This window comes from Henckelia pumila, chromosome 4, assembly GCF_033568475.1.
Source record: "Henckelia pumila isolate YLH828 chromosome 4, ASM3356847v2, whole genome shotgun sequence".
Classification (NCBI taxonomy): domain Eukaryota; kingdom Viridiplantae; phylum Streptophyta; class Magnoliopsida; order Lamiales; family Gesneriaceae; genus Henckelia; species Henckelia pumila.
The window spans coordinates 186,758,403-186,776,609 of NC_133123.1; the positions used below are offsets into that span (position 1 = coordinate 186,758,403).

The following is an 18,207-nucleotide window of genomic DNA, read 5'->3' on the forward strand; positions in this document are numbered from 1 at the left end:
TCGCAATTCGAGATACAAAACAAGAAAGAATCCATTCACTGTTGGGTGCGATCATACCAGCATTAATGCACCGGATCCCATCAGAACTCTGAAGTTAAGCGTGCTTGGGCGAGAGCATTACTATGATGGGTGACCCCCTTGGAAGTCCTCGTGTTGCACCCCTTCTTCATTAATTTTTTTTTATTACTCGTACTTCTTGTTCCTCCGATTCCTCGACATCCTATTCCCGACTCTTTCAGTCCAATCAGCGGATAGAAAAGATGCAATAGACTGAATCACACGACGTGGACGTTCGATCTGGGTGACGCGAGCCACTTCAGTGGGTCCCAGTGCGCCCTATGGGAAAAACGACCCAAAAAAAAATCTTCGGGTTGGAATTTGAGCATCTCCGTCTCTTAGACTGAGATGCGCGTTGTACATATCGAGACGAGATTCGCTTTTTAAAGTACAACACCTGTTCCTCCGATCCGAAATTCGAGAGACAAAACAATAAAGAATTATTTCACTGTTGGGTGCGATCATACCAGCACTAATGCATCGGATCCCATCAGAACACTGAAGTTAAGCGGGCTTGGGCGAGAGAAATACTAGGATGGGTGACCCCCTGGGAAGTCCTCGTGTTGCACCCCTTTTTTATTAATTTCTTTTTTATTACTCGTACTTTTTGTTCCTCGGATTCCTCGCCGTCCTATTCCCAACTCTTACAGTCCAATCCTTGGATAAAAAAGATGCAATAGACTGAATCACACAACGTGGATGTGCGATCTGAGTGACGCGGGCCGCTTCGGTGGGTCCCAACGCGCCCTATGTGTAAAACAACCCGAAAGGCCATCTCCGGGTTGGAATTTGTGTGTCTCCGTTTCTTAGACCAAAATTCGCGCAGTAGGTATCGAGACGAGCTTCGCGTGAGCAGGCTGAAGCTCCCGTAACTCTCAGCCTATCGAATGTGATGTCCATTTGAAAGTGCAGCGCCTGTTCCTCCGATCCGCAATTCGAGAGACAAAACAACAAAGAATTCATTTACTATTGGGAGCGATCATACCAGCACTAATGCACCGGATCCGATCAGAACTCCAAAGTTAAGCGTGCTTGGGCGAGAGCAGTACTAGCATAGGTGACCCCCTGGGAAGTCCTCGTGTTGCACCTCTTTTTCATTAATTTCAGTTTTTATTACTCGTACTTCTTGTTCTTCCGATTCCTCTCCGTCCTATTCTCGACTCTTTTAGTCCAATCCGCGGATAGAAAAGATGCAATAGACTGAATCACATGGCGTGGGCATGTGATATGGGTGACGCGGGCTGCTTCGATGGGTCCCAGCGCGCCCTACAGGAAAAATGACCCAAAAGAGCATCTCTGGGTTGGAATTTGAGCGTCTCCGTCTCTTAGACTGAGATGCGCGTTGAAGGTATTGATACTAGCTTTGCGTGAGCAGGCCGAAGCTCCCGTAACTCTCAGCCCATCGAAAGTTATGTCCGTTTGAAAGTACAGCGCCTAATCCACCGATCTGCAATTCGAGAGACAAAACAATAAAAAATTCATTCGTTGTTGGGTGCGATCATACCGGCAAAAATGCACCGGATCCCATTAGAACTCTGAAGTTAAGCGTGTTTGAGCGATAGCAGTACTAGGATGGGTGACCCCCAAGAAAGTCCTCGTGTTGCACCCCTTTTTATTTAATTTCTTTTTTATTACTTGTGCTTCTTGTTCCTCCGATTCCTCTCCGTCCTATTACCAACTCTTACAGTCCAATCCTTGGATAGAAAAGATGCAATAGACTGAATCACACAATGTGAAAGTGCGATCTGGGTGACGCGGGCCGCATCAGTGGCTCCCAACGCGCCCTATGGAAAAAACTACCCAAAAGACCATCTTCGGGTTGGAATGTGTGCGTCTCCATCTCTTAGACCGAGATGCGCACTGTAGGTATCGAGACGAGCTTCATGTGAGCAGGCTGAAGCTTCCGTAACTCTCAGCCGATCGAAAGTTATGTCCGTTTGAAAGTGCAGCGCCTGTTCCTCCTATCCGCAATTTGAGAGACAAAACAATAAAGAATTCATTCACTGTTGGGTGCGATCATACCAGCACTAATGCACCGGATCCCATCAAAACTCCGAAGTTAAGTGTGCTTGGGCGAGATCAGTAATAGGATGGGTGACCCCTGGGAAGTCCTCGTGTTGCACCCCTTTTTCAATAATTTATTTTTTTATTACTCGTATTTCTTGTTCCTGCGATTCTTCTCCGTCCTATTCCCGACTTTTTCAGTCCAATCCGCGGATAGAAAAGATGCAATAGACTGAATCACACGATGTGGATGTGCGATCTGGGTAACGCGGGCCGCTTCGGTGGGTCCCAGCGCGCCCAACGGGAAAAATGACACAAAACACAATCTCCGGGTTGGAATTTGAGCATCTACGTCTCTTAGACCGAGATGCGCACTGTAGGTATCAAGACAAGCTTCGCGTGAGCAGGCTAAAGATCCCGTAACTCTCAGACGATCGAAAGTTATGTTCGTTTGAAAGTGCAGCGACTATTCCTCCGATTCGCAATTCGAGAGACAAAACAATAAAGAATTCATTCACTGTTGAGTGCGATCATACCAGCACTAATTCACCGGATCCCAACAGAATTCCGAATTTAAGCTTGCTTGGGCGAGAGCAGTACTAAGATGGGTGACCCCCTGGGAAGTCCTCGTGTTGCGCCCCTTTTTCATTAATTTCTTTTTTTATTACTCGTACTTCTTGTTCTTCCGATTCCTCGCCGTCCTATTCTCGACTCTTATAGTTCAATCCTCGGATAGAAAAGATGCAATAGACTGAATCACACAACGTGGACGTGCGATCTGGGTGACGCGGGCTGCTTTGGTGGGTCCCAGCACGCCCTACGGGAAAAACGACACGAAAGACCATCTCCGGGTCGGAATTTGAGCGTCTTCATCTGTTAAACCGAGATGCGCGCTGTAGGTATCGAGACGAGCTTCGTGTGAGCAGGCTGAAGCTCCCGTAACACTCAGCCGATCGAAAGTTATTTCCGTTTGAAATTGCATAGCCTGTTCCTCCGATCCGTAATTCGAGAGACAAAAAAATAAAGAATTCACTCACTGTTAGGTACGATCATACCAGCACTAATGCATCGGATCCCATCAGAACTCCGAATTCAAGCGTGCTTGGGCGAGAGTAGTACTAGGATAGGTGACCCCCTGGGAAGTCCTCGTGTTGCACCCCTTTTTCCTTAATTTATTTTTTTATTACTCGTACTTCTTGTTCCTCCGATTCCTTGCCGTCCTATTCCCGAATCTTACTGTCCAATACTTGGATAGAAAAGTTGCAATAGACTGAATCACACGATGTGTACATGCGATCTGGGTGACGCGGGCCAGTTCGGTTGGTCCCAGCGCGCCCTACGGGAAAAACGACCCAAAATACCATCTCCGGGTTGTAATTTGTGCGTCTCCATCTCTTAGACCGAGATGCGCGCTGCAGGTATCGAGACGAGCTTCGCGTGAGCAGGCTGAAGCTCTCGTAACTTTCAGCTGATCGAAAGTTATGTGCGTTTGAAAGTGCAGCGCCTGTTCCTCCGATCCGCAATTCGAGATACAAAACAAGAAAGAATTCATTCACTGTTGGGTGCGATCATACCAGCACTAATGCACCGGATCCCATCAGAACTTCGAAGTTAAGCGTGCTTGGGAGAGAGTAGTACTAGGATGGGTGACCCCTTGGGAAGTCCTCGTGTTGCACCATTTTTTATTAATTTCTTTTTTTATTACTCGTACTTCTTGTTCCTCCGATTCCTCACCGTCCTATTCCCGACTCTTTCAGTCCAATCCTCGGATAGAAAAGATGCAATAGACTGAATCACACGACGTGGACGTGCGATATGGGTGACGCGGGCCACTTCGGTGGGTCCCAGTGTGCCCAACGGGAAAAACGACCCAAAAGACCATCTCTGGGTTGAACTTTAAGCGTCTCCATCTTCGCGTGAGCAGGCTGAAGCTCCCGTAACTTTCAGCCGATCGAAAGTTATGTCCGTTTGAAAGTGCGGAGCCTGTTCCTCCGATCCGCAATTCGAGTGACAAAACAATAAAAAATACATTCACTGTTGGGTGCGATCATACCAGCACTAATGCACCGTATTCCATCAGAACTCCGAAGATAAGCGTGCTTGGGCGAGAGCAGTACTATTATGGGTGACCCCCTGGAAAGTCCTCGTGTTGCACCCTTTTTTCATTAATTTTTTTTTTACTCGTACTTCTTGTTCCTCCGATTCCTCACCGTCCTATTCCCGACTCTTACAGTCCAATCCTCGGATAGAAAAGATGCAATTTACTGAATCACACAACGTGGACGTGCGACCTGGGTGACGCGGGCTGCTTTGGTGGGTTCCAGTGTGCCCTACGGGAAAAACGACCCGAAAGGACATCTCCGGGTTGGAATTTGAGCATCTCCATCTCTTAGACCGAGATGCGCACTATAGGTATCCAGAAGAGCTTCGCGTGAGCAGCTCGAAGCTCCCGTAACTCTCAGCCGATCGAAAGTTATGTGCGTTTGAAAGTGCAGCGCCTGTTCCTCCGATCCGCAATTCGAGAGACAAAACAACAAAGAATTCATTTACTATTGGGTGCGATCATACCAGCACTAATGCACCGGATCCGATCAGAACTCCAAAGTTAAGCGTGCTTGGGCGAGAGCAGTACTAGCATAGGTGACCCCCTGGGAAGTCCTCGTGTTGCACCTCTTTTTCATTAATTTCAGTTTTTATTACTCGTACTTCTTGTTCTTCCGATTCCTCTCCGTCCTATTCTCGACTCTTTTAGTCCAATCCGCGGATAGAAAAGATGCAATAGACTGAATCACATGGCGTGGGCGTGTGATATGGGTGACGCGGGCTGCTTCGATGGGTCCCAGCGCGCCCTACAGGAAAAATGACCCAAAAGAGCATCTCTGGGTTGGAATTTGAGCGTCTCCGTCTCTTAGACTGAGATGCGCGTTGAAGGTATTGATACTAGCTTTGCGTGAGCAGGCCGAAGCTCCCGTAACTCTCAGCCCATCGAAAGTTATGTCCGTTTGAAAGTACAGCGCCTAATCCACCGATCTGCAATTCGAGAGACAAAACAATAAAAAATTCATTCGTTGTTGGGTGCGATCATACCGGCAAAAATGCACCGGATCCCATTAGAACTCTGAAGTTAAGCGTGTTTGAGCGATAGCAGTACTAGGATGGGTGACCCCCAAGAAAGTCCTCGTGTTGCACCCCTTTTTATTTAATTTCTTTTTTATTACTTGTGCTTCTTGTTCCTCCGATTCCTCGCCGTCCTATTACCAACTCTTACAGTCCAATCCTCGGATAGAAAAGATGCAATAGACTGAATCACACAATGTGAAAGTGCGATCTGGGTGACGCGGGCCGCATCAGTGGCTCCCAACGCGCCCTATGGAAAAAACTACCCAAAAGACCATCTTCGGGTTGGAATGTGTGCGTCTCCATCTCTTAGACCGAGATGCGCACTGTAGGTATCGAGACGAGCTTCATGTGAGCAGGCTGAAGCTTCCGTAACTCTCAGCCGATCGAAAGTTATGTCCGTTTGAAAGTGCAGCGCCTGTTCCTCCTATCCGCAATTTGAGAGACAAAACAATAAAGAATTCATTCACTGTTGGGTGCGATCATACCAGCACTAATGCACCGGATCCCATCAAAACTCCGAAGTTAAGTGTGCTTGGGCGAGATCAGTAATAGGATGGGTGACCCCTGGGAAGTCCTCGTGTTGCACCCCTTTTTCAATAATTTATTTTTTTATTACTCGTATTTCTTGTTCCTGCGATTCTTCTCCGTCCTATTCCCGACTTTTTCAGTCCAATCCGCGGATAGAAAAGATGCAATAGACTGAATCACACGATGTGGATGTGCGATCTGGGTAACGCGGGCCGCTTCGGTGGGTCCCAGCGCGCCCAACGGGAAAAATGACACAAAACACAATCTCCGGGTTGGAATTTGAGCATCTACGTCTCTTAGACCGAGATGCGCACTGTAGGTATCAAGACAAGCTTCGCGTGAGCAGGCTAAAGATCCCGTAACTCTCAGACGATCGAAAGTTATGTTCGTTTGAAAGTGCAGCGACTATTCCTCCGATTCGCAATTCGAGAGACAAAACAATAAAGAATTCATTCACTGTTGAGTGCGATCATACCAGCACTAATTCACCGGATCCCAACAGAATTCCGAATTTAAGCTTGCTTGGGCGAGAGCAGTACTAAGATGGGTGACCCCCTGGGAAGTCCTCGTGTTGCGCCCCTTTTTCATTAATTTCTTTTTTTATTACTCGTACTTCTTGTTCTTCCGATTCCTCGCCGTCCTATTCTCGACTCTTATAGTTCAATCCTCGGATAGAAAAGATGCAATAGACTGAATCACACAACGTGGACGTGCGATCTGGGTGACGCGGGCTGCTTTGGTGGGTCCCAGCACGCCCTACGGGAAAAACGACACGAAAGACCATCTCCGGGTCGGAATTTGAGCGTCTTCATCTGTTAAACCGAGATGCGCGCTGTAGGTATCGAGACGAGCTTCGTGTGAGCAGGCTGAAGCTCCCGTAACACTCAGCCGATCGAAAGTTATTTCCGTTTGAAATTGCATAGCCTGTTCCTCCGATCCGTAATTCGAGAAACAAAAAAATAAAGAATTCACTCACTGTTAGGTCCGATCATACCAGCACTAATGCATCGGATCCCATCAGAACTCCAAATTCAAGCGTGCTTGGGCGAGAGTAGTACTAGGATAGGTGACCCCCTGGGAAGTCCTCGTGTTGCACCCCTTTTTCCTTAATTTATTTTTTTATTACTCGTACTTCTTGTTCCTCCGATTCCTTGCCGTCCTATTCCCGAATCTTACTGTCCAATACTTGGATAGAAAAGTTGCAATAGACTGAATCACACGATGTGTACATGCGATCTGGGTGACGCGGGCCAGTTCGGTTGGTCCCAGCGCGCCCTACGGGAAAAACGACCCAAAATACCATCTTCGGGTTGTAATTTGTGCGTCTCCATCTCTTAGACCGAGATGCGCGCTGCAGGTATCGAGACGAGCTTCGCGTGAGCAGGCTGAAGCTCTCGTAACTTTCAGCTGATCGAAAGTTATGTGCGTTTGAAAGTGCAGCGCCTGTTCCTCCGATCCGCAATTCGAGATACAAAACAAGAAAGAATTCATTCACTGTTGGGTGCGATCATACCAGCACTAATGCACCGGATCCCATCAGAACTTCGAAGTTAAGCGTGCTTGGGAGAGAGTAGTACTAGGATGGGTGACCCCTTGGGAAGTCCTCGTGTTCCACCATTTTTTATTAATTTCTTTTTTTATTACTCGTACTTCTTGTTCCTCCGATTCCTCACCGTCCTATTCCCGACTCTTTCAGTCCAATCCTCGGATAGAAAAGATGCAATAGACTGAATCACACGACGTGGACGTGCGATATGGGTGACGCGGGCCACTTCGGTGGGTCCCAGTGTGCCCAACGGGAAAAACGACCCAAAAGACCATCTCTGGGTTGAACTTTAAGCGTCTCCATCTTCGCGTGAGCAGGCTGAAGCTCCCGTAACTTTCAGCCGATCGAAAGTTATGTCCGTTTGAAAGTGCGGAGCCTGTTCCTCCGATCCGCAATTCGAGTGACAAAACAATAAAAAATACATTCACTGTTGGGTGCGATCATACCAGCACTAATGCACCGTATTCCATCAGAACTCCGAAGATAAGCGTGCTTGGGCGAGAGCAGTACTATTATGGGTGACCCCCTGGAAAGTCCTCGTGTTGCACCCTTTTTTCATTAATTTTTTTTTTTACTCGTACTTCTTGTTCCTCCGATTCCTCACCGTCCTATTCCCGACTCTTACAGTCCAATCCTCGGATAGAAAAGATGCAATTTACTGAATCACACAACGTGGACGTGCGACCTGGGTGACGCGGGCTGCTTTGGTGGGTTCCAGTGTGCCCTACGGGAAAAACGACCCGAAAGGACATCTCCGGGTTGGAATTTGAGCATCTCCATCTCTTAGACCGAGATGCGCACTATAGGTATCCAGAAGAGCTTCGCGTGAGCAGCTCGAAGCTCCCGTAACTCTCAGCCGATCGAAAGTTATGTGCGTTTGAAAGTGCAGCGCCTGTTCCTCCGATCCGCAATTCGAGAGACAAAACAACAAAGAATTCATACACTGTTGGGTGCGATCATACCAGCACAAATGCACCGGATCCCATCAGAACTCCGAAGTTAAGTGTGCTTGGGAGAGAGCAGTACTAGGATGGGTGACCCCCTGGGTACTCATCGTGTTGCACCCCTTTTTCATTAATTTCTTTTTTTATTACTCGTATTACTTGTTCCTTCGATTCCTCACCGTCCTATGCCTGACTCTTACAGTCCAATCCTCGGATAGAAAAGATGCAATATACTGAATCACACAACGTGGACGTGCGATCTGGGTAACACGGGCCGCTTCGGTGGGACCCAGCGCGCCCTATGGAAAAAATGACCTGAAAGACAATCTCCGGGTTGGAATTTGAGCGTCTCCGTCTCTTAGACCAAGATGCGCGTTGTAGGTATCGAGACGAGCTTCGCGTGAGCAGGCTGAAGCTCCCGTAACTCTCAGCCGATCGAAAGTTATGTTCGTTTGAAAGTGCAGCGCCTGTTCCTCCGATCCGCAATTTGAGAGAAAAAACAATAAAGAATTCATTCACTGTTGGGTGCGATCATACCAGCACTAATGCACCGGATCCCATCAGAACTCCGAAGTTAAGCGTGCTTGGGCGAAAGCAGTACTTGGATGGGTGACCCCCTGGGAAGTCCTCGTGTTGCACCCATTTTTCATTAATTTCTTTTTTTATTACACGTACTTCTTGTTCCTCCGATTCCTCGCCGTCCTATTCCCGACTCTTACAGTCCAATCCTCGGATAGAAATGATGCAATAGACTGAATCACATGACGTGGACGTGCGATCTGGGTGACGCGGGCCGCTTCAGTGGGTCCCAGCGCGCCCTACTGGAAAAATGACACAAAAAATGACACAAAAGACCATCTCCAGGTTGGAATTTTTGTGTCTCCATCTCTTAGACCGAGATACGCGCTGTAGGTACCGAGACGAGCTTTGCGTGAGCAGGCTGAATCTTCCGTAACTCTCAGCCTATCAAAAGTTATATCCGTTTGAAAGTGCAGTGCCTATTCCTCCGATCCGCAATTCGAGAGACAAAACAACAAAAAATTCATTCACTGTTGGGTGCGATCATACCAGCACTAATGCACCGGATCCCATCAGAACTATGAAATTAAGCATGCTTGGGAGAGAGCAGTTCTAGAATGGGTGACCCCCTAGGAAGTTCTCGTGTTGCACACCTTTTTGATTAATTTTTTTTATTACTCGTACATTTTGTTCCTCCGATTCCTCGCCGTCCTATTCCCAACTTTTTCAGTCCAATCCGCGGATAGATAAGATGCAATAGACTGAATCACACGACGTGGACGTGCGATCTGGTTGACAGGTGCTGCTTCGGTAGGTCCCAGCATGCCCTACGAGAAAAACGACCCGAAAGACCATCTTCGGGATGGAATTTGTGTGTCTCCGTCTCTTACACCGAGATGCGCGTTGTAGGTATCAATACGAGCTTCGCATGAGCAAGCTGAAGCTCCCGTAACTCTCAGCCGATCGAAAGTTATGTGCGTTTGAAAGTGCAGCTCCTGTTCCTACGATCCGCAATTCGAGAGACAAAAGAAGAAAGAATCCATTCAATGTTGGGTGCGATCATACCAGCATTAATGCACCGGATCTCATCAGAACTCCGAAGTTAAGCGTGCTTGGGCGAGAGCATTACTAGGATGGGTAACCCCCTTGGAAGTCCACGTGTTGCACCCCTTTTTCATTAATTTTTTTTTTATTACGCATACTTCTTGTTCCTCCGATTCCTCGACGTCCTATTCCCGACTCTTTCAGTCCAATTCGCGGATAGAAAAGATGCAATAGACTGAATCACACGACGTGGACGTTCGATCTGGGTGACGCGAGCCACTTCAATGGGTCCCAGCACCCTATGGGAAAAACGACCCAAAAGAAAATCTCCGGGTTGGAATTTGAGCGTCTCCGTCTATTAGACTGAGATGCGCGTTTTAAAGTACAGCGCCTGTTCCTTCGATCCGCAATTCGAGAGACAAAACAATAAAGAATTAATTCACTGTTGGGTGCGATCATACCAGCACTAATACATCGGATCCCATCAGAACTCCGAAGTTAAGCGGGCTTTGGCGAGAGAAATACTAGGATGGGTGACCCCCTGGGAAGTCATCGTGTTGTACCCATTTTTTATTAATTTCTTTTTTTATTACTCGTACTTCTTGTTAGTCCGATTCCTCGCCTTCATATTTCCGACTCTTTCAGTCCAATCCGCGGATAGAAAAGAAGCAATAGACTGAATAACACGACGTTGACGTGCGATCAGGGTGACGCGGGCCGCTTCGTTGGGTCCCAGCGCGCCCTACGGGGAAATTGACCCGAAAGACCATCTCTGTGTTGGAATTTGTGCGTCTCCGTATATTAGACCATGATGCGCACTATTGGTTTCGACACGAGCTTCACGTGAGCAGGCTGAAGCTCACATAATTCTCAGCTGATCGAAAGTTAAGTTCGTTTGAAAGTGCAACGCCTATTCCTCCGATCCGCAATTCGAGAGACAAAACAACAAAGAATTCATTCACTGTTGGGTGCGATCATACCATCACTAATGCACAGGATTCCATCTGAACTCCGAAGTTAAGCGTGCTTGGGCGAGAGCAGTACTAGGATGGGTGACCCCTTGGGAAGTCCTCGTGTTGCACCTCTTTTTTAATTAATTTCTTTTTTTATTACTCGTACTTCTTGTTCCTTTGATTCATCGTCATCCTATTCCCAACTCTTTTAGTCCAATCCGCGGATAGAAAAGATGCAATAGACTGAATCACACGACGTGTACCTGCAATCTGGGTGACGCGGGCCGCTTCGGTGAGTCCCACCGCGAATTACGGGAAAAATGACCTGAAATATCATCTCCTAGTTGGAATTTCAGTGTCTCCGTCTCTTAGACTGAGATGCGTGTTGTAGGTATCGAGACGAGCTTCGCGTTTGAAAGTGCTGCGCCTGTTCCTCCGATCCGCAATTCGAGAGACAAAACAATAAATAATTCATTCACTGTTGGGTGCGATCATAACATCACTAATGCACCGGATCAAATCAAAACTCCGAAGTTAAGCGTGATTGGGTGAGAGCAGTATTAGGATGGGTGACCCCCTGGGAAATCCTCGTGTTGCACCCCTTTTTCATTAATTTCTGTTTTTATTACTCGTACTTCTTGTTCCTCCGATTCCTCGCCGTCCTATTCCTGACTCTGTCAGTCCAATCCGCGGATAGAAAAGATGCAATAGACTGAATCGCACGACATGGACGTGCGATCTGGGTGACGCGGGCCGCTTCGGTGGGTCCCAGCGCACCTTACGGGAAAATCGACCAGAAAGACCATCTTCGGGTTGGAATTTGTGCGTCTCCGTCTCTAGGACCGAGATGCGTTGTAGGTATCGAGACGAGCTTCGCGTGAACAGGCTGAAGCTCTCGTAACTCTCAGCCGATCGAAAGTTATGTCCATTTGAAAGTGCAGCGCCTGTTCCACCGATCCGCAATTCGAGAGACAAATCAACATAAAATTCATTCACTATTGGGTGTGATCGTACCAGTACTAATGCACCGGATCCTATCAGAACTCCGAAGTTAAGTTTTCTTGGGCGAGAGCAGTACTCGAATGAGTGACCCCCTGTGAAGTTCTCGTGTTGCACCTATTTTTCATTAATTTCTTTTTTTATTACTCGTCCTTCTTGTTCCTTTGATTCCTCGCCGTCTTATTCCTGACTCTTTCGGTCCAATCCACGGATAGAAAAAATGCAATAGACTGAATCACACGACATCGACATGCAATCTGGGTGACGCGGGCCGCTTCAATGGGTCTCACCGTGCCCTACGGGAAACACGACCCAAAAAACCATCTCCGGGTTAGAATTTGAGCGTCTCCGTCTCTTAGACCGAGATGCGCATTGTAGGTATCAAGACAAGCTTCGCATGAGCAGGCTGAAGCTCCCGTAACTCTCAGCCAATCAAAAGTTATGTCCGTTTGAAAGTGTAGCACCTATTCCTCCGTTCCGCAATTCGAGAGACAAAACAATAAAGAATTCATTCACTGTTGGGTGCGATCTTACAATCACTAATGCACCGGATCCCATAAGAACTCCGAAGTGAAGCGTGCTTGGGCGAGAGCAGTACTAGGATGGGTGACAGCCTACGGGAAAAAAGACATGAAAGACCATCTCCGGGTTGGAATTTGTGTGTCTCCATCTCTTAGACCGTAATGCGCACTGTAGGTATCGAGACGAGCTTCGCGTGAGTAGGATGAACCTTCCGTAACTCTCAGCCGATCGAAAATTATGTCCGTTTGAAAGTGCAGTGCCTATTCTTCCGATCCGCAATTCGAGAGACAAAAGAACAAAAAATTCATTCACTGTTGGGTGCGATCATACAAGCACTAATGCACCGGATCCCATCAGAACTCCGAGGTTAAGCGTGCTTGGGCGAGAGCAGTACTAGGATGGGTGACTCCCTGGAAAGTTCTCGTGTTGCACAATGATGACCCGGGCCGCTTCGTTGGGTCCCAGTGCGTCCTACGGGAAAAAGGACCCAAAAGACCATCTTCGGGTTGGAATTTGTGCGTCTCTGTCTCTTAGACCGAGATGCACGCTATAGGTATCGAGACGAGCTTCGCACGAGCAGGCTGAAGCTCCCGTAACTCTCAGCCGATCGAAAATTATGTCTGTTTGAAAGTGCAGCGCCTGTTCCTCCGATCCGCAATTCGAGAGACAAAACAACTAAGAATTCATTCACTGTACTAGGATGGGTTACCCCCTGGAAACTCCTCGTGTTGCACCACTTTTTAATTAATTTCTTTTTTTATTACTCATTCTTCTTGTTCCTCCGATTCCTCGCCATCCTATTTCCCACTCTTATAGTCCAATCCTTGGATAGAAAAGATGCAATAGACTAAATCACACGACGTGGACGTGCGATCTGGGTGACGCAGGCCGCTTTGGTGGGTCCCAGAGCGCCCTACGGGAAAAAAAGGACACGAAAGACCATCTCCGGGTTCGAATTTGTGCGTCTCCGTCTCTTAGACCGAGATGCGCGCTGTAGGTATTGAGACGAGTTTCGCGTGAGCTGGCTGAAGCTACCATAACTCTCAGCTGATCGAAATTTATGTGCGGTTGAAAGTGCAGCGCCTGTTCCTCAAATCCGCAATTCGAGAGACAAAACAAGAAATAATTCATTCACTGTTGGGTGCGATCTTACCATCACTAATGCACCAGATCCCATCAGAACTCCGAAGTTAAGCGTGATTGGGCGAGAGGAGTACTAGGATGGGTGACCCCCTGGGAAGTCCTCGTGTTGCACCCCTTTTTCATTAATTTCTTTTTTTATTACTCGTACTTCTTGTTCCTCCGATTCCTCGCCGTCCTATTTCCGACTCTTTCAGTCCAATCCCCGGATAGAAAATATGCAATAGACTGAATCACACAACGTGGACGTGCGGTCTGGGTGACGCGGGCCGCTTCGGTGGGTCCCAGCGCGCCCTACGGGAAAAATGACCCAAAAGACCATCTCCGGGTTGGAATTTGAGCGTCTCTATCTCTTAGACTGAGATGCGCATTGTAGGTATCTAGACGAGCTTCACGCTTGAAAGTGCAGCGCCTGTTCCTCCGATCTGCAATTCAAGAGACAAAACAATAAAGAATTCATTCACTATTGGGTGCGATCATACCAGCACTAACACATCGGATCCCATCAGAACTCCGAAGTTAAGCGGGCTTGGGCGAGAGCAGTACTAGGATGGGTGACCCCGTGGGAAGTCCTCGTGTTGTACCCCATTTTCAATAATTTCTTTTTTTATTACTCGTACTTCTTGTTCCTAGATTCCTCGCCGTCCTATTCCCGACTCATTCAGTCCAATCCGCGGATAGAAAAAAGGCAATAGGCTGAATCACACGACGTGGACGTGCGATCTGGGTGACGCGGGCCGCTTCGTTATGTCCCAGCATGCCCTATGGGAAAAACGACCCGAAAGACCATCTCCAGGTTGGAATTTGTGTGTCTTCGTCTCTAAGACCGAGATGCGCGCTATAGGTATCAAGACGATCTTCACGGGAGCAGGATGAAGCTCCCGTATCTCTCAGCCGATCTAAAGTTATTTTCAATTGAAAGTGCAGAGCCTGTTCCACTGATCCGCAATTCGAGAGACAAAACAACAAAGAATTCATTCACTTTTGGGTGCGATCATACCAGCACTAATGAACCGGATCCCATCAGAACTCCAAAGTTAAGCGTGCTTGGGCAAGAGCAGTACTAGGATGGGTGACCCCCTAGGAAGTCCTCGTGTTGATCCCCTTTTTCATTAATTTCTTTTTTTATTACTCGTACTTCTTGTTCCTCCGATTCCTCACCGTCCTAATCCCGACTCTTAAAGTCCAATCCTCGGATAGAAAAGATGCAATAGACTGAATAATACGACGTGGATGTGCGATATGGGTGATGCAGGCCGCTTCGGTGGGTCTCAGCTCGCCCTACGGGAAAAACAACACGAAAGACAATCTCCGGGATGGAATTTGTGCGTCTGCGTCTCTTTAGACCGAGATGCGCGCTGTAGGTATCGAGACGAGCTTCGCGTGAGCAGGCTGAAGCTCCCTTAACTCTTAGCCGAGCGAAAGTTATGCACATTTGAAAGTGCAGCGCCTCTTCCTCCGATCCGCAATTCGAGAGACAAAACAACAAAAAAATCATTCCCTGTTCGGTGCGATCATACCAGCAATAATGCACCGGATCCCATCAAAACTCCGAAGTTAAGAGTGATTGGGCGAGAGCAGTACTAGGATGGGTGACCCCCCTGGAAAGTCCTTGTGTTGCACCCCTTTTTCATTAATTTCTTTTTATTACTCGTACTTCTTGTTCCTTTGATTCTTCGCCGTCCTATTCCCGACTCTTTCAGTCCAATCCGCGGATAGAAAAGATGCAATAGACTGAATCACACAACGTGGACGTGCGATCTGGGTAACGCAAGCCGCTTCGGTGGGTCCCATCATGCTCTACGGAAAAAATGAACCAAAAGACCATCTCCGGGTTTGAATTTGAGCGTCTTCGTCTCTTAGACTGAGATGCGCGTTGTAGGTATCGAGACGAGCTTCGCGTTTGAAAGTACAGAGCCTGTTTCTCCGATCCGCAATTCGAGAGACGAAACAATAAATAATTCATTCACTGTTGGGTGCCATCATACCAGCACTAATGCATCGGATCCCATCAGAACTCCGAAGTTAAGCGGGCTTGGGCGAGAGCAGTACTAGGATGGGTGACCCCCTTGGAAGTCCTCGTGTTGAACCCCTTTTTCTTTAATTTCTTTTTTTATTACTCGTACTTCTTGTTCCTCCGATTCCTCGCCGTCAAATTCCCGACTCTTTCAGTCCAATCCGCGGATAGAAAAGATGCAATAGACTGAATCACACGACGTTGACGTGCGATCTGGGTGACGCGGGCCGCTTCGGTGGGTCCCAGCGCGCCATACGGGAAAAACGACCCAAAAGACCATCTCTGGGTTGGAATTTGTGCGTCTCCGTCTCTTAGACTGAGATGCGCGTTGTAGGTATCGAGACGAGCTTCGCGTTTAAAAGTGCAGCGCCTCTTCCTTCGTTCCGCAATTCGAGAGACAAAACAATAAAGAATTCATTCAATGTTAAGTGCAATCATACCAGCACTAATGCATCGGATCCCATCAGAACTCCGAAGTTAAGCGGGCATGGGCGAGAGCAGTACTAGGATAGGTGACCCCCTGGGAAGTTCTCGTTTTGCACCCCTTTTTCATTAATTTATTTTTTTATTACTCGTACTTCTTGTTCCTCCGATTCCTCGTCGTCCTATTCCTGACTCTTTCAGTCCAATACGCGGATAGAAAAGATGCAATAGACTGAATCACACAACGTGGACATTTGATCTGGGTGATGCGGGCCGCTTCAGTGGGTCCCAACGCACCCTATGGGAAAAATGACCCAAAAGACTATCTTCGGGTTGGAATTTCAACGTCTCCGTCTCTTAGACTGAGATGCGCATTGTAGGTATCGACACGAGCTTTGCGTTTGAAAGTGCAGCGCCTGTTCCTCTGATCCGCAATTCGAGAGACAAACCAATAAAGAATTAGTCACTTTTGGGTGCGATCATACCAGAACTAATGCATCGGATCCCATCAAAACTCCGAAGTTAAGCGGGCTTGGGCGAGAGCAATACTTGGATGGGTGACCCCTTGGGAAGTCCTCGTGTTGCACTCCTTTTTCAATAATTTCTTTTTTTATTACTCGTACTTCTTGTTACTACGATTCCTCGCCGTCATATTCCCGACTCTTAGTCCAATCCGCGGATAGAAAAGATGCAATAGACTGAATCACACGACGTGGACGTGCGATCAAGGTGACGCGGGCCGCTTCGGTGGGTCCCAGCATGCCCTACGGGGAAATTGACCCGAAAGACCATCTCTGTGTTGGAATTTGTGCGTCTCCGTATATTAGACCGTGATGCGCGCTATAGGTATCGAGACGAGCTTCGCGTGAGCAGGGTGAAGCTCCCGTAACTCTCAGCCGATCGAAAGTTATGTCCGTTTTAAAGTGCAGTGCCTATTCCTCCGATCCGCAACTCGAGAGACAAAACAACAAAAATTCATTCACTGTTGGGTGCGATCATACCATCACTAATGCACCCCTTGAGAAGTCCTCGTTTTGCACCCCTTTTTTATTAATTTTTTTTTTATTACTCGTACTTCTTGTTCCTCCGATTCCTCGTCATCCTATTCCCGACTCTTTTAGTCCAATCCGCGGAGAGAAAAGATGCAATAGACTAAATCACACGATGTGGACCTGCGATCTGGGTGACGCGGGCCGCTTCGGTGAGTCCCAGCGCGACCTACGGGAAAAATGACCTGAAAGGCCATCTTGAGGTTGGAATTTTAGTGTCTCCGTCTCTTAGACTGAGATGCGCATTGTAGGTATCGAGACGAGCTTCGCGTTTGAAAGTGCAGCGCCTATTCCTCCGATCCGCAATTCGAGAGACAAAACAATAAAGAATTCATTCACTATCGGGTGCGATCATAACATCACTAATGCAACGGATCCTATCAGAAATCCGAAGTTAAGCATGCTTGGGCGAGAGCAGTACTATAATGGGTGACCCCTTGGGAAATCCTCGTGTTGCATCCCTTTTTCAATAATTTCTTTTTTTATTACTCGTACTTCTTGTTCCTCCGATTCCTCACCGTCTTATTCCCGACTCTTTCAGTCCAATCCGCGGATAGAAAAGATGCAATAGACTGAATCGCAAGGCATGGACGTGCGATCTGGGTGACGCGAGACGCTTCGTTGGGTCCCAGCGGGCCCTACGGGAAAAGACCAGAAAGACCATCTCTGGGTTGGAATTTGTGCGTCTCTGTCTCTTAGACCTAGATGCGCGCTATAGGTATCGAGACGAGCTTCGTTAGAGCAGGCTGAAGCTCCCGTAACTCTCAGCCAATCGAAAGTTATGTTCGTTTGAAAGTGCAGCGCCTGTTCCTCCGATCCGCAATTCGAGAGATAAAACAACAAAAAATTCATTTACTGTTGGGTGCGATAATACCAGCACTAATGCACTGGATCCCATCAGAACTCCGAAGTTAAGTGTGCTTGGGCGAGATCAGTACTAGGATGGATGACCCCCTGGAAATCCTCGTGTTGCACACCTTTTTCATTAATTTCTTTTTTTATTACTCGTACATCTTGTCCCTCCGATTCCTCGCCGTCCTATTCCCAACTCTTACAGTCCAATCTTGGGATAGAAAAGATGCAATAGACTGAATCACACGATGTGTACGTGCGATATGGGTGATGCAGGCCGCTTCGGTGGGTCCTAGCGTGCCCTACGGGAAAAATGACCCGAAAGACCATCTCCGGGTTGGAATTTTTGCAACTCCATCTCTTAGACCGAGATGCGCACTGTAGGTATCGATACAAGCTTCGCGTGAGCAGGCTGAAGCTCCCGTAACTCTCAGCCGATCGAAAGTTATGTCTGTTTGAAAGTGCAGCGCCTGTTCCTCATATCCGCAAT

At 47.7% G+C, this 18,207-nt stretch overlaps 28 non-coding genes and 6 pseudogenes across 28 annotated transcripts; all 34 read left to right on the forward strand.

The window, feature by feature from the left end:
- The first annotated feature begins 43 nt into the window (after positions 1-43).
- LOC140867939 (5S ribosomal RNA) lies at positions 44-162 on the forward strand. The gene has a single exon (XR_012145377.1). It is a non-coding gene; the product is annotated as a 5S ribosomal RNA (ribosomal RNA).
- Positions 163-510: 348 nt separating this feature from the next.
- On the forward strand, positions 511-629 carry LOC140868698 (5S ribosomal RNA). The gene has a single exon (XR_012146103.1). It is a non-coding gene; the product is annotated as a 5S ribosomal RNA (ribosomal RNA).
- A 399-nt stretch (positions 630-1,028) lies between these two features.
- Positions 1,029-1,147, forward strand: LOC140868691 (5S ribosomal RNA). The gene has a single exon (XR_012146096.1). It is a non-coding gene; the product is annotated as a 5S ribosomal RNA (ribosomal RNA).
- A 400-nt stretch (positions 1,148-1,547) lies between these two features.
- LOC140869591 (5S ribosomal RNA) lies at positions 1,548-1,666 on the forward strand (annotated as a pseudogene).
- Positions 1,667-2,065: 399 nt separating this feature from the next.
- On the forward strand, positions 2,066-2,183 carry LOC140868455 (5S ribosomal RNA). The gene has a single exon (XR_012145872.1). It is a non-coding gene; the product is annotated as a 5S ribosomal RNA (ribosomal RNA).
- A 400-nt stretch (positions 2,184-2,583) lies between these two features.
- LOC140869232 (5S ribosomal RNA) lies at positions 2,584-2,702 on the forward strand. Its single transcript, XR_012146617.1, has one exon. It is a non-coding gene; the product is annotated as a 5S ribosomal RNA (ribosomal RNA).
- Positions 2,703-3,102: 400 nt separating this feature from the next.
- Positions 3,103-3,221, forward strand: LOC140868885 (5S ribosomal RNA). The gene has a single exon (XR_012146284.1). It is a non-coding gene; the product is annotated as a 5S ribosomal RNA (ribosomal RNA).
- Positions 3,222-3,621: 400 nt separating this feature from the next.
- LOC140867895 (5S ribosomal RNA) lies at positions 3,622-3,740 on the forward strand. The gene has a single exon (XR_012145335.1). It is a non-coding gene; the product is annotated as a 5S ribosomal RNA (ribosomal RNA).
- Positions 3,741-4,100: 360 nt separating this feature from the next.
- Positions 4,101-4,219, forward strand: LOC140868844 (5S ribosomal RNA). The gene has a single exon (XR_012146244.1). It is a non-coding gene; the product is annotated as a 5S ribosomal RNA (ribosomal RNA).
- Positions 4,220-4,615: 396 nt separating this feature from the next.
- On the forward strand, positions 4,616-4,734 carry LOC140868399 (5S ribosomal RNA). The gene has a single exon (XR_012145818.1). It is a non-coding gene; the product is annotated as a 5S ribosomal RNA (ribosomal RNA).
- A 400-nt stretch (positions 4,735-5,134) lies between these two features.
- LOC140869592 (5S ribosomal RNA) lies at positions 5,135-5,253 on the forward strand (annotated as a pseudogene).
- A 399-nt stretch (positions 5,254-5,652) lies between these two features.
- Positions 5,653-5,770, forward strand: LOC140868456 (5S ribosomal RNA). The gene has a single exon (XR_012145873.1). It is a non-coding gene; the product is annotated as a 5S ribosomal RNA (ribosomal RNA).
- Positions 5,771-6,170: 400 nt separating this feature from the next.
- LOC140869233 (5S ribosomal RNA) lies at positions 6,171-6,289 on the forward strand. The gene has a single exon (XR_012146618.1). It is a non-coding gene; the product is annotated as a 5S ribosomal RNA (ribosomal RNA).
- Positions 6,290-6,689: 400 nt separating this feature from the next.
- On the forward strand, positions 6,690-6,808 carry LOC140869163 (5S ribosomal RNA). The gene has a single exon (XR_012146551.1). It is a non-coding gene; the product is annotated as a 5S ribosomal RNA (ribosomal RNA).
- Positions 6,809-7,208: 400 nt separating this feature from the next.
- On the forward strand, positions 7,209-7,327 carry LOC140868619 (5S ribosomal RNA). Its single transcript, XR_012146027.1, has one exon. It is a non-coding gene; the product is annotated as a 5S ribosomal RNA (ribosomal RNA).
- Positions 7,328-7,687: 360 nt separating this feature from the next.
- LOC140868845 (5S ribosomal RNA) lies at positions 7,688-7,806 on the forward strand. The gene has a single exon (XR_012146245.1). It is a non-coding gene; the product is annotated as a 5S ribosomal RNA (ribosomal RNA).
- Positions 7,807-8,203: 397 nt separating this feature from the next.
- Positions 8,204-8,322, forward strand: LOC140868142 (5S ribosomal RNA). Its single transcript, XR_012145573.1, has one exon. It is a non-coding gene; the product is annotated as a 5S ribosomal RNA (ribosomal RNA).
- A 400-nt stretch (positions 8,323-8,722) lies between these two features.
- On the forward strand, positions 8,723-8,841 carry LOC140868494 (5S ribosomal RNA). The gene has a single exon (XR_012145909.1). It is a non-coding gene; the product is annotated as a 5S ribosomal RNA (ribosomal RNA).
- A 412-nt stretch (positions 8,842-9,253) lies between these two features.
- Positions 9,254-9,372, forward strand: LOC140869672 (5S ribosomal RNA; annotated as a pseudogene).
- A 397-nt stretch (positions 9,373-9,769) lies between these two features.
- LOC140867945 (5S ribosomal RNA) lies at positions 9,770-9,888 on the forward strand. The gene has a single exon (XR_012145383.1). It is a non-coding gene; the product is annotated as a 5S ribosomal RNA (ribosomal RNA).
- A 321-nt stretch (positions 9,889-10,209) lies between these two features.
- Positions 10,210-10,328, forward strand: LOC140869339 (5S ribosomal RNA). Its single transcript, XR_012146718.1, has one exon. It is a non-coding gene; the product is annotated as a 5S ribosomal RNA (ribosomal RNA).
- A 400-nt stretch (positions 10,329-10,728) lies between these two features.
- LOC140868260 (5S ribosomal RNA) lies at positions 10,729-10,847 on the forward strand. Its single transcript, XR_012145686.1, has one exon. It is a non-coding gene; the product is annotated as a 5S ribosomal RNA (ribosomal RNA).
- A 351-nt stretch (positions 10,848-11,198) lies between these two features.
- On the forward strand, positions 11,199-11,317 carry LOC140869385 (5S ribosomal RNA). Its single transcript, XR_012146765.1, has one exon. It is a non-coding gene; the product is annotated as a 5S ribosomal RNA (ribosomal RNA).
- Positions 11,318-11,715: 398 nt separating this feature from the next.
- Positions 11,716-11,834, forward strand: LOC140869560 (5S ribosomal RNA; annotated as a pseudogene).
- A 718-nt stretch (positions 11,835-12,552) lies between these two features.
- On the forward strand, positions 12,553-12,671 carry LOC140869013 (5S ribosomal RNA). The gene has a single exon (XR_012146407.1). It is a non-coding gene; the product is annotated as a 5S ribosomal RNA (ribosomal RNA).
- A 704-nt stretch (positions 12,672-13,375) lies between these two features.
- Positions 13,376-13,494, forward strand: LOC140869832 (5S ribosomal RNA). Its single transcript, XR_012146825.1, has one exon. It is a non-coding gene; the product is annotated as a 5S ribosomal RNA (ribosomal RNA).
- A 350-nt stretch (positions 13,495-13,844) lies between these two features.
- On the forward strand, positions 13,845-13,963 carry LOC140870510 (5S ribosomal RNA). Its single transcript, XR_012147468.1, has one exon. It is a non-coding gene; the product is annotated as a 5S ribosomal RNA (ribosomal RNA).
- A 399-nt stretch (positions 13,964-14,362) lies between these two features.
- On the forward strand, positions 14,363-14,481 carry LOC140869008 (5S ribosomal RNA). The gene has a single exon (XR_012146402.1). It is a non-coding gene; the product is annotated as a 5S ribosomal RNA (ribosomal RNA).
- A 401-nt stretch (positions 14,482-14,882) lies between these two features.
- Positions 14,883-15,002, forward strand: LOC140869417 (5S ribosomal RNA; annotated as a pseudogene).
- Positions 15,003-15,350: 348 nt separating this feature from the next.
- LOC140868944 (5S ribosomal RNA) lies at positions 15,351-15,469 on the forward strand. The gene has a single exon (XR_012146340.1). It is a non-coding gene; the product is annotated as a 5S ribosomal RNA (ribosomal RNA).
- Positions 15,470-15,819: 350 nt separating this feature from the next.
- Positions 15,820-15,938, forward strand: LOC140868895 (5S ribosomal RNA). The gene has a single exon (XR_012146294.1). It is a non-coding gene; the product is annotated as a 5S ribosomal RNA (ribosomal RNA).
- A 349-nt stretch (positions 15,939-16,287) lies between these two features.
- On the forward strand, positions 16,288-16,406 carry LOC140869011 (5S ribosomal RNA). Its single transcript, XR_012146405.1, has one exon. It is a non-coding gene; the product is annotated as a 5S ribosomal RNA (ribosomal RNA).
- An 802-nt stretch (positions 16,407-17,208) lies between these two features.
- Positions 17,209-17,327, forward strand: LOC140869633 (5S ribosomal RNA; annotated as a pseudogene).
- A 398-nt stretch (positions 17,328-17,725) lies between these two features.
- LOC140868532 (5S ribosomal RNA) lies at positions 17,726-17,843 on the forward strand. Its single transcript, XR_012145945.1, has one exon. It is a non-coding gene; the product is annotated as a 5S ribosomal RNA (ribosomal RNA).
- Positions 17,844-18,207: the final 364 nt, after the last annotated feature.